Below are 12664 nucleotides of genomic sequence, written 5' to 3'. Positions count from 1 at the left end.
ATTCCGCCTCAGTTACACTGTGTCGGCGATTGCTGCGCAAACAAGTTCTCCACGTACGCCTATACCACCATTACTCTACCACGCAAACATAGGGGTTACACTCGTCTGGTGTGAGGCGTTCCCTGGGGGCGGGGGGGGGGGGGGGGGGGCGGAGGTCCACTGGGGGCCGAACCGCACAATAACCCTGGGTTCGGTGTGGGGCGACGGAGGGGTGAAGTGTACTGAGGTAGTCGTCGTGGGGTTGTGGACCACTGCGGCTGCGGCGGGGACGGCGCCTCACCGTCGTTTCTAGGCCCCCGGTTAAAACAAAATACAATACAATACCTACTTTTTCGATTTTTCATCTGTTTTTGATGTTGAAAGGCGTCCCGTGCGTTAGACACCTTCAACGTCTATTCGGCCTCTTGGAAACGCCTGAACCACTCAAAAACTCGTCTACCTGATAAACAATCTTCGCCGTACACTTCTTTTAGAAAAATGGTTGTTTACTCCGTCCGAACAGGCCTCGGGAGGCCCAGCGGTACCTACCGACCGCCGTGTCGCCCTCAGCCCATAGATTTTACTGAATGTGGAGGGGCATGTGGTCAGCACACCGCTCTCCCGACCGTTGTCAGTTTTCGTGATGGAGCCGCTACTTCTCAATCCAGTAGCTCCTCAGCTGGCCTCACAAGGACTGAATGCACCCCGCGTGCCAACAGCGCTAAGTAGACTCGGACAATCACCCACCGACATACAAACCACGCCCGACAGCACTTAAATTCGGTGATCTGACGGGAACAGGTGTTACCACCGCGCCAAGGCAGTTGGCAGAAAAGACAGGTTCCAGTAGTAGTTACCGCGAGTTTCACGTCAAAGTTCACGACAATTCGTTGTTCTATTATTACATTTATCTCTTTTCCCAAAAAGGCACGTTGATCTGTGTACAGACGACAGACAGGTTGCATTTGACTGACAAGGCTTCACGCTTGACAGCTACAGGTCGTTCATCTTTGGTGCAAGTATAGTTACTATGTCACAGTATCAGTCCCCTTATATTTTATAGCCATGCCGGGTACACTCATTTCATCAACACTGCAACCCCATGGTGGCACATAACAAAGTTTGGGATATAACCACCGTGAAATTTAGTACACAGAGCTGCCGCATCTGGCGGAAAAAAGGCTCAAACCTAGCTGGCATCGAGTCGAACTGAACTTGGATGATAATGAGGGGTACATCGTTCCACACTGCTTCAGCTGTACAAAGGAGTTTTGGTAAAAAAAAGAGAGTGTGAGAGAGAGAGAGAGAGAGAGAGAGAGAGAGAGAGAGAGAGAGAGAGACAGAGAGACAGAGAGAAATTGTTGTTTCGTAAACAACTCATCTCAATTCTCGACACAGTTTCCTTTGAGGGGTGTACACTTAGTCCAGCTATGTTCCAGCTTTTTCATGCCGTCGGAAAAATAGGTTCCGTCATAACTCTGCAAAATACTCGTTGAGTGCACCTATCACTTCCTCATTTGATGAAAATTTCTTCGCAGCAAGCCAACGTTTCAAGTCAGAGCACAGGAAGAAGTCACTTGGGGCTAATTCTGGTAAATAGGGAGGAAGAGGAACCAATCCAAAGGGCAGTTCATGCACTTTCGCCATTGTTGTCGTAGATGAGTGGGATGGTGCATTATCCTGGTGGAGGAGCACACTCTTGTGTCCCAGCTTAGCTATTTTTTCAGCCACCGCAAGTTTCAAACGATCCTACATTGAAACACAGTAGGGTACAGTTATGCCTCATTCCTCGTAATCTAACAGGATTATTCCTTGGTAATCCCAAAAAACAATGGCCTTTACCTTACGAGCCGATTCACCTTACGAGTCGACAGAAATGTCTGTCTTCTTTGGTGCACTTTCACTAGCCTTTACCATTGTTTCGACTGTCGTTTTGACTCTGGTGGATCCAGGTTCCATCAGTAGTCATAAATTGGCGCAAAAATTCTTGTGGATTTCGATTAAACATCGCCAGACTTTGTCTTGAAATGTGCTGGATGCGCTGTTGGTCGACTGTAAGCTATCTCGCCACTCGCGTGGCACACACTTTCTTCATAGCCGATTTTCCGCGCGGATATTATGCATTCGCTCAGTTGAGATGCCTACAGTCTCAGAAATCTCGCGAATTTTTATTCCGCGGTCTTGCTTTATCAAATCATGGATTTTGTGATTGGTTTCCTTTGTGGTGATCTCTATTGGACGGCCGCAGCGCGCTTCATTTGCGGTGGTTGTACGATCACGTTTAAATTCATTAGTCCGTAAGTAAATGGTATTCAAGGATGGGGTAGAGTCCGCGTGAACTACACTCAGTTCTGTTTTGATTTGTGCAGCAGCCCAACCCTTCAAATGGAAATGTTTACTAATGACACGGAACTATATTTTCTTCTTTTTCAATCACCATCAACACACTGGCCAATTCAGACGGCTGTCATCAATCAACTGTACGTTCCAATGATACAAAGTTCCATCCAGCCGGTTGCAAACAGAATTTAAAATTCTTTAACTAGTTTTCAACGCCAACTAGGGGCGCCTTCTTCAGAAGAAACTGTTACCCTACCTTACAATATCACCGGGAGGTACATTAATAGCAGGTAGGCCCAGAACAATTTTTACAAGTTAAATCGGAATTTTGCACTGCGAAAGAAAAGGTTTTAGAGTAAATATTTTGGAAGAGTTACAGATCTTCAAACATTTTTCTCTGAAGGATGGCCTTATATTAAATGAACAACTACAGTCCTGTAATATAAATTTTTTCAGTGGCTTAAAGCCGTTAATAAAAAATGTTTGACAGCTAAAGTTGCTTGTCCGTTTCCCTGTAAGCCCTTAAGTACCTTTTTCCTCTCCCTTGCTTGTATAACTCACATTTTATTAATTTGTTAATCACTGTTATATTAATTTCTTGTAGATGTTGTTAAGCTTTTATAAATTCTGCAACCTGATGGCGCGATCTGTACCATGTTCACGTCGTTATTTGGCACGGCCTGCTCGCACAGTTGCTGTTACTTGTGCCCTACACCACCGTAGGCATGTTTACACATTATATATGACGGTAGTATCTTTTCCCGAAAGAACAGTTACCGTGGATGACCATGCAGCTTTCCTAGAAATGAAATGATAATTAAATGGACACCCTAGCTGCAAAGAGGCGTTGATGTACTTCATTGGGGTCATGTTGAAAATGTGTGCCCCGACCGGGATCCGAACCCGGGATCTCCTGCTTACATGGCAGACGCTCTATCCATCTGAGCCACCGCGGGCACAGTGGATAGTGCGTCTGTAGGGACTTATCCCTTGCACGCTCCCCGTGAGATCCACATTCCCAACATGTCCACACCACTACATTCGTAGTGCGCCTAATAGATGTTTGCCCATCATACTCATTACTCGTGGCAGATTAATCTACCAAGTCCCGTACGAGTTCGGGCATAGCGTGTGCGTTCGCACAAGAAGGTCAATGGCCGGGAAGCCATATTTTAACTATATATGACGGTAGTATCTTTTCCCGAAAGAACAGTTACCGTGGATGACCATGCAGCTTTCCTAGAAATGAAATGATAATTAAATGGACACCCTAGCTGCAAAGAGGCGTTGATGTACTTCATTGGGGTCATGTTGAAAATGTGTGCCCCGACCGGGATCCGAACCCGGGATCTCCTGCTTACATGGCAGACGCTCTATCCATCTGAGCCACCGCGGGCACAGTGGATAGTGCGTCTGCAGGGACTTATCCCTTGCACGCTCCCCGTGAGTTTTAAAATTTTGACTATATTTGTTATGAAACCAGGAGGAAAACGTTTTAGTTGTGGTTTTGACGTCTGAACTAGAGCGATGTTGCTCATATTTTCCTTTTAACCACATATGAGTGTTTTTATGCAATTTAACATGTAAAACTTAAGTATTTGTTCTATGTCTGCCTGCTATTGATGTACCTTCCTGTGATATTGTTAGGTAAGGTAATAGTTTCTTCTGAAGAAGACGCCCCTAATTGGCGCTGAAAACTAGTTAAAGAATTTTAAATTCTATTTTCAACCGGCTGGCTGGAAGTTTGTATCATTGTAATTAATTACGGTTGCTGAGCAAAACCATGCTCAAAACATTAAGAACTGTACGTTGTAAATTGTTGAAAGTCTTTATACGGTCACTGGAATAATCAAGCTTACCAACTACGACGGCGCAAGAAAGATTCAATTTTTACGGAATTTACGAAACTTATCAAATAATTCTCGTATGCCAGAGTTCACTAGCCGTGGTGGCTTGCGAGTTCTGTTGTTCCATGGCAATCCATGACTAGATGTTCTCAGCGGTTTTGAAGACCTCGAAAATAGGTCACAGCGACCATTCTTTACACCCCAGAAATGCTGAACATATTGCCGGTTTTGTGATCGACAGGTGATCGTGTTGTGCATCCAATGGTGCCCCTTACCATCGGGAAGATAAAGCAAAATGTCAATGTTAGTTATCCTCTCAGGCCGCACACACGAACACAGCCTTCATGGTGCTACACAGAGAGTCGGCAATCGTCTGAAAAGACGGACAGCTGCCACTCGTGTGTCCAGTGCTGTAGCTGACCTCGCTGCTGTTGACACATGCTGTTCTGCTGCAGTGTCAAGGGAAGCCGCAACAATGGATGCCGTGCTGACAGTCCCTAGCGCTCCGTATGTCATCGAACTGAACATTGGATACTTATCTTAGTGCAAACAAGCCCTTTTCCTGACTAAGGGTACATGGTGTGGTTCAAAAATGGCTCTGAGCACTATGGGACTCAACTGCTGAGGTCATAAGTCCCCTAGAACTTAGAACTACTTAAACCTAACTAACCTAAGGACAACACACACATCCATGCCCGAGGCAGGATTCGAACCTGCGACCGTAGCGGTCGCGCGGTTCCAGACTGTAGCGCCAGAACCGCTCGGCCACCAGCGGCCGGCTACATGGTGTGGTACACGATCTTGTACGGACGAGCGAAAAATGTGTTTGTCCTCTCGAGCACTAAATGCGAGAGGCCATTGAGACCCTGCATGGCTTCTGCTTGTTTACAGATCTGAAGATGGCTATTACTTACAACCGACACTAGACACTGCTATGACCAGACGAAACTACTTTCGTCCAGCCATAACTGACTGCTCTGTGAGGTGGCATATACGAACTGAAACTCATGAAATATCAGTTTACTTCATTGCATTAAGGAATAAAAGATTTACTTAATTTTAACAAACATGAGTACTGGATAGTTTACAACTGTCACTATGAAAGCGTCACTTGATGCACTAAGTAACAATCTCTTCTCTGCAGGTACCATGGTCGATATTTTAAACAGCACAAGCCCATCTGAAGCTTTGACAACTCTGGTCCTGCACTACGATGGTGACTCCTTCAGATGAGGTAACGAACTGCGCTGAGCTCTTGCATGATCGACACTATCTTGACCTCAGTAAGAGGACGCTGCTGGGTTGAGAGGGAGGCGTTGTCTCCTGTAGCGCTTCCCATTGGTTGCTGCACATTGCAGTAAACCCTCACTGATGACTGTGGTATCGATTCGCATTGCCGCCTTTGGTGTGACACCACGATCTCTGGTCGATACCACAGACAGTCATTATATTTTAATTTTCTAATGTAAATGCGATCTAGGCATTAAAAGATTTTTGCAAAGCTTTTTTTTAATTTTAACAAATTACACAAAGATCACTTTCTCCATTCCCGATAATGTCAGACACCAACACCTGATCAAGGTAGACTACACCATTCCCGTTTGAGTGGGATCCCAATTAATTAGGAGAGAAGTGCACATGGGACACAACACCTATTAAAACTGATGAATGTTGAACAACAGGATATACACTGTCCAGTCACATTAACAAGAGCACCTTCCAAAGGCCTAAACAGCCATCTCTTGCAACAAAAAATGGTTCAAATGGCTCTGAACACTATGGGACTTAACATCTATGGTCATCAGTCCCCTAGAACTTAGAACTACTTAAACCTAACCAACCTAAGGACATCACACATATACATGCCCGAGGCAGGATTCGAACCTGCGACCGTAGCTACTGCACGTTGACGTCGAATGTAGGCAGTGGTCACATTAATGTGATTGTACCGAGTATTTTCTAGAATCTACAGACATAGTAGTCGCATTCATGCGGTTGTACCGTGTATTATTCTGCGGGGTGTTCAAAAGGTCTCTCCGCAGTGCCGTTTGATTGTTAGCCGCGCGTGCCGTATGATTGTTCGCCTGCCTGGGTTACTTCCCTTCAAGTGGACTCTCCCAACATTCCACTGTTTCGTTTATCTCAACCAGCGTCAGTAGTATCGTTGGTGTGTGTCGTTACGTATTGACATGAACGTTTAAGTTAGTTGCTTTGTTCGTTTGTTTCGTTTCTGTTACTGTTAAAATGCTAACCATTGAAGAACGTGTGTTTTAGTCGAACAAGTGTTCAAATCGGGCGGTAAATACACAGTTTCACTTCGTCAAACATTCAATTCAGTTTCCCCGGAGACAACACTCCCATATCGCGATACTGTGCGAGATTTGATTAACAAATTTCGAAGTACGTGTTCAGTGACAGCTGCAACGAGAAGTGGTCGTCCTAGCGTTTTGTCTGAGGATAAACTACTCGATATTTCCGATAAAATGTCCATGAGTCCGAACAAGTCAGTAAGAAAACTCGCCCAGGAAATGGATGTTAGTGTCGGATCGGTCCACACAGCCGTAAGGAAAAAATTACAACTTTTCCCATACAAAGAGACAATTGTGCAATAATTGAAAAATACTCATCGTGGGAAGAGACTGCATTATTGTCAATGGTTCAAAAATTTTGTTCAACAAAATGGGAGCGATATTCTTAATGAAACGTTTTTCACTGATGACGTGTGGTTTCATTTATCCGGGTACATGAACTCGCAAAATTCTCGTATGTGGAGTACTGCAAATCCATTTTGTATTCATGAAGAACCACTTCATTCTGTCAAAATAGGACTTTGGATTGCAATTTCTAGACGTCGGATTGTGGGTCCCATATTTTTCAACGAAACAATAAACGCACAACGATACTGCAGTGATATTCTGTACCCATTCGTAGGAGAACTTGTGTTAAGTGAAATACTGAACGGTTATTTTCAACAAGATGATGAAACCGCGCATAGAGCTCGCGTTTCAATGTCACTGCTTGCTGATGTTTTTGGCGATCGCATAATTTCACAGAGGCTTTGGCCTCCACGATCGCCTGACCTAACGCCACCTGACTTTTTCTTCAGGGGTGCAGCGAAAGCAACTGTCTATAAAAAAACGTCCAAAATCCATCGATGAATTGAAAACTGCAATATGACTTTCACTGCTTGTGTTATAAAAGAAATGTTACAGCTTGTGTTTGGAAACATGATTAGACGAAATGAGTTGTGTATTCAACAACAGGGGGGACACATTCAGCATTTAATGTGAAAATTTGTAAGTAAAAATGAATATTCAATAAATTAATAACTTGTATTTCACTGAGTTTCATTTCGGTGTACTCACTGCGGCATACGGCACGTGCGGCTAACAATCATACGGCACTGCGGAGAGACTTTTTGAACACCCCGTAGAATCTACAAACGTACACCGATCAGCCAGAACATTATGAGCACCGACCTATTATCGATATAAGCGCGTCCACGCGATAGCAGTGTCACCTCACTAGGAATGACAGCTAGTCAGACACACACACACACACACACACACACACACACAGTAAGAGTTTGACCGCGGGCACATTGTGATGGCCTGGAGAACCAGCAGGAGTATTTCGGAAACTGCACGACTTTTCGGGTGCTCGAGAAGTACTGTGGTGAGTGTCTTCAACACGTGACGAAACCAAGGTGAACCGACGTCCAGACGTCGTGGTGTTGGGTGGCTACCCCTCATTACAGACGTCGGACGTCATAGGCTAGTCAGTCTGATAAAACAGGAGAGGCGGCGAACTGTGGCGGAACTAACATCAGATTTTAATGCTGGGCAGAGTACAAGTGCGTCTGAACACACAGTGCACCGAACACTCCTAACAATGGACCTGCCTAGCCAACGACCCATGTATGTGCCGATGTTAACACCATGACATCCGCAGTACGACTGAACTGGGCACGTGACCATCGACACTGGAGGTTAGTGCAGTGGCAGAGCGTTTCATGGTCTGATGGATTCCGATACCTTCATCATCATTCCGATGGGAGGGCGTGATTCCGTCATTTTCCAGGGGAACAGCTCCAAGACAGATGGCGGGAACTCCATTAAGCTCTTGGGAACATTCACGTGGGCAGCCATGGGTCCAGTGGAGCTCGTGCAAGGTACCATAACGCCCACGGAGTATCGTGCGTTTAGTTGTAGACCACCTGCACCCTTTCATGACAATCATGTCTCCCAATGGCAGTGGCACTTTTCAGCAAGATAACGGGCCATGTAACGAGGCCAGGAGTGTTATGGAGTGGCGAGTTCAAATTGATGTAATGGCCCCCTAATTCGGCAGATCTGAACCCGATCGAAAACATTTGGGATGTGATCGAAAGTGCCGTCACAGCCCATCGCTCCCCTCCCCGGAATTAATGGGAATTGGGTGAACTGTGTGTGCTGATGTGGTGCATCTTCCTCCAGCGACCTACCAAGACCTCATTGCTTCCACTGCATGACTCGTCACCGCTGTAATTCGTGCCAATGGTGGATATACCGGCTGAGTCCACGACACTCAGAGGGCCATAGACACGTGTTCCCAGGTAGATGCCGTGTTTCTTGACTTCTGCAAGGCGTTTGATACAGTTCCCCACATACGTTTAATGAACAAAGTAAGAGCATATGGACTATCAGACCAATTGTGTGATTGTATTGAAAAGTCCCTATATAACAGAACGCAGCATGACATTCTCAATGAAGAGAAGTCTTCTGAAGTAAGAGTCATTTCAGGTGTACCGCAGGGGAGTGTCGTAGGACAGTTGCTGTTCACAATATATATAAATGACCTTGTGGATAACATCGGAAGTTCACTGAGGCTTTTTGCGGATGATGCTGTAGTATATCGAGAGGTTGTAACAATGGAAAATTGTACCGAAATGCAGGAGGATCTGCATGGTGCAGGGAACGGCAATTATATCTCAATGTAGACAAATGTAATGTGCTGCGAATACATAGTAAGAAAGATCTTTTACCATTTAGCTACAATATAGCAGGTCAGCAACTGGAAGCAGTCAATTCTATAAATTATCTGGGAGTAGGCATTAGGAGTGATTTAAAATGGAATGACCATATAAAATTAGTCGTCGGTAAATCAGATGCCAGACTGAGATTTATTGGAATCCTAAAGAAATCCAGTCCGAAAACAAAGGAAGAAGGTTACAGTACACTTGTTTGCCCACTGTTTGAATACTACTCACCGGTGTGGGATCCGTACCAGATAGGGTTGATAGAAGAGATAGAGAAGACCCAACGGAGAGCAGCGCGTATCGTTACAGGATCATTTAGTAATCGCGAAAGCGTTACGGAGATGATAGATAAACTCCAGTGGAAGACTCTGCAAGAGAGACGCTCAGTAGCTCGGTACGGGCTTTTGTTGAAGTTTCTAGAACATACCTTCACCGAGGAGTCAAACAGTATACTGCTCCCTCCTACGTATATCTCGCGGAGAGACCATGAGGATAAAATCAGAGAGATTAGAGCCAACACAGAGGCATACCGGCAATCTTTCTTTCCACGAAAAATACGAGGCTGGAATAGAAGGGAGAACCGATAGAGGTACTCAAGGTACCCTCCGCCACACATTGTCACGTGGCTTGCGGAGTATGGATGTAGATGTAGATGTTAGGTAGGTGGTCGTAATGTTCTGGCTGATCGGCGTATTGCCGAAATCAGCCTTCGCTGACTGGAGAAACTACCGCCATGAGCCAATAATCAATGAATTAAAGAATCAACGTATGTAATTATTAAACGAACTCTGGAGTTTAAGTGTAGGGGAGAGAAGATTTACATGAGAATCCTAACATATTACAGAAAAGTGTGAACCCATGAGGTAGCGATCGAGGTGACGAAAATGGGATGACTGCAATGATGAATTTCACACGGCGGAGCGTATCGTCTAACTGCAATAGTGCGACAGTCACACTCGTCGATTGTAAACGGTGGTAGCTACACGCCATCTGCATTCTATTTTCCTCTTACGCTAACAAACAGACAAACATTACTCTGACTCAAGGCAGCAAATGCCGAGAGTCGCTACGCAAGAGAAGTCTCGCAAGGGTTGTGGCGCTATATCATTCACGCAAATCCAAAGATAGAAAGGCCAGATAAATGCGACAACTACCGCACAGCTGGCTTAACAGCTCATACATCGAAGTAGCTGCTGACAAGGATAATATACAGAAGAATCTGTTAGATGACAATCAGCTTGGCTTTCGGTTAGGCAAAGACACAAGAGAGAGAATTCTCTTGTACCGATTGTTAATGGAATCAAGACTTGCAAAAATTAATACACATGCATAAGATTTGCCGTCCTGTAAAATGCATATGACAATGTAAAATGGTGCAAGATGTTTCAAATTGTCAGATAAATAGCGGTAAATTACAGGGAAAGACAAGTACTACGCAATGTTCCTGCGGGGTTAGCCGCGCGGTCTAACGCGCTGCTTGCCGAACGGGAAGGCGCGTCGGTTCCGTGTACGAATCGGACCGTCCACTGGGGACCGAATAGCACAATAACCCTGGGTTCGGTGCGTGGCGGCGGTGGGGTGGGTGGACTGCTGTGGCCTGTCGTGGGGTTCTGAACCACTGAAGGCTACGGCGGGACGAAGCCTCTCCGTCGTTTCTAAGTCCCCGGTTCAATACACACATATACACACGCTATACAATGTTTATGAGAACCAAGAGGGAAAATGAGGATTGAAGACCTAAAACAAAGTGCTCCGAGCAGATACGTTGTAAGACACAGATGTGTTCTTTCGCCTTGTACTGTTCAGCCTCTACACTGAATAGTAATGACCGAAAAAAACAAAGGCTCAGGAGTATTATTCAAGTTTAGGGGAAAGGACATCAGTGATGAGATTTGCTGATAACATTGTCTTCTTCAGCGAAAGTGAATTGCAGGACCTGCTGAATGGAAAGAATAACATAGTGAGCATGCAGTATGTTTTAGAGTAAACCGAAAAGAGACGAAAGTAATGAGGAGCAGCAAAAGTGAGATTAGCGATATACTGATCGAAGTTGAGGACCAAGAAGTATTCAAAGGACTCCACTAACGTGAAAACAAAGCAATACATGGCGGACGAAGCAAAGAGGACATAAAAACAGATTGGCATAGGCAAACATGGCATTTCTGGCCAAAAGAATCCTACTAGTATCAAACATTTGCCTTAATTTGACGAAGTAATTTCTGAGAATGGACGTCTGGAGCACAATATTGTCTGCAAGTGAGTCGCAGACTGTGGGGGAACTGGAAAACAAGATAAGGTAGGAATGGGAATGTTGACCTACTGGCTGAGACGGACTAGTGGCGTATTTCACAAATGCGCCACTACAGAGTAGCTCCTGCTACTTTCTACGGAGCTCTTATGTGAATAAACGTGGTGAAAAAGTATTGTCGTCATTTTCGAGTTAGGTCTGGAAAAAAATCGCATTCTATGTTCTGGTGAGCCGAAAAGCTTTATCGTACAGTTACATAATTCTAATAGTAAGGCGTAATTTGTAGAATATTAATGCAGTTTTTACTGCGAGCTTGGCAAATGCGAAGGCATGAAGCTAACCTAAAATGACCACCTAGTTCGCTACCTGTAGACAGAAGTCGCGATAGTCCATCTTTCCCAGACGATCGCGAGAGAGAGAGAGAGACCAATTTTATTCTGTGCGAATAAATGAAAGAGCAGAATTTCACACACAAACCAATCGACCATCAAACGCTCGTCAAAGATGCAGTGGTCCCAAGCACATCAAAAGAGCAGCATTATCTGCACAAGTAAAATTCCTTCATCGACACAACTTCGGACTCAGCTCCTACTAAACCTGAAGCTTCCAAGATCATCAACTCGAAACTGACTACTCTTAAGCCAACACAGACAAAACTTTTGTATGTAATATCACCTGTTCCTACTATTGATAAAACCAGGAATTTTAAAAGGAAGGCAGCAACTGTGTCCAAAGAGCTAGACTCTGGCGAAAATATTGAAACTGTAAAGAAAAAGAGGGATAAGAAAAGAAAGGAAACGGAAAAAAGGCACAAATTATCACCAAAGGGAATTAATAGTGAAGAGAAAAACACACTGAAGAAGCTAAAAAGAAAAATATTGCTAATAGCTCACTGCGTTCATCAAACGCAGACATTGTAGAAGATTACGAAAATAAATTTGATGAGTGGGATAAGATGAATGTGTTGAGTGTGGTGAAGTCTACTATGAAATTAATAAAAATGACGATTGGATTTAGTGTTTATCCTGTTCACGATGGTCACATGAACATTGTTCGACATTTGGTAATATGTGTAACTGCTGTGGTGAGAGAAAGATAGGCTGATGCTTGAACAAAACCAACAATTCGTTAAGAGACCAATATTCAATCACGATTTATAATTAACTGATAAAATTATTTTGGACTAAAATATTTCTATATTTAACACAACATATACCAAATAAAACATTTAAT

The 12664-nt window shown here is 44.3% G+C and overlaps 1 long non-coding RNA gene and 2 other non-coding genes across 3 annotated transcripts in view; all 3 read right to left on the bottom strand.

Moving 5' to 3' along the window:
- LOC124802985 overlaps window positions 1–12664 on the bottom strand; it is a 548870-nt gene that overhangs the window by 511162 nt on the left and 25044 nt on the right. The window lies entirely within an intron of this gene.
- Trnat-ugu lies at window positions 3202–3276 on the bottom strand. Its single transcript has one exon. It is a non-coding gene; the product is annotated as a tRNA-Thr (tRNA).
- On the bottom strand, window positions 3642–3716 carry Trnat-ugu. Its single transcript has one exon. It is a non-coding gene; the product is annotated as a tRNA-Thr (tRNA).

The sequence above is a fragment of the Schistocerca piceifrons genome, chromosome 6 (genome assembly GCF_021461385.2).
Source record: "Schistocerca piceifrons isolate TAMUIC-IGC-003096 chromosome 6, iqSchPice1.1, whole genome shotgun sequence".
NCBI classification, from domain to species: domain Eukaryota; kingdom Metazoa; phylum Arthropoda; class Insecta; order Orthoptera; family Acrididae; genus Schistocerca; species Schistocerca piceifrons.
Note: the sequence above shows the minus strand (reverse complement) of the source record. Positions and strands in the feature narration are given on the sequence as shown.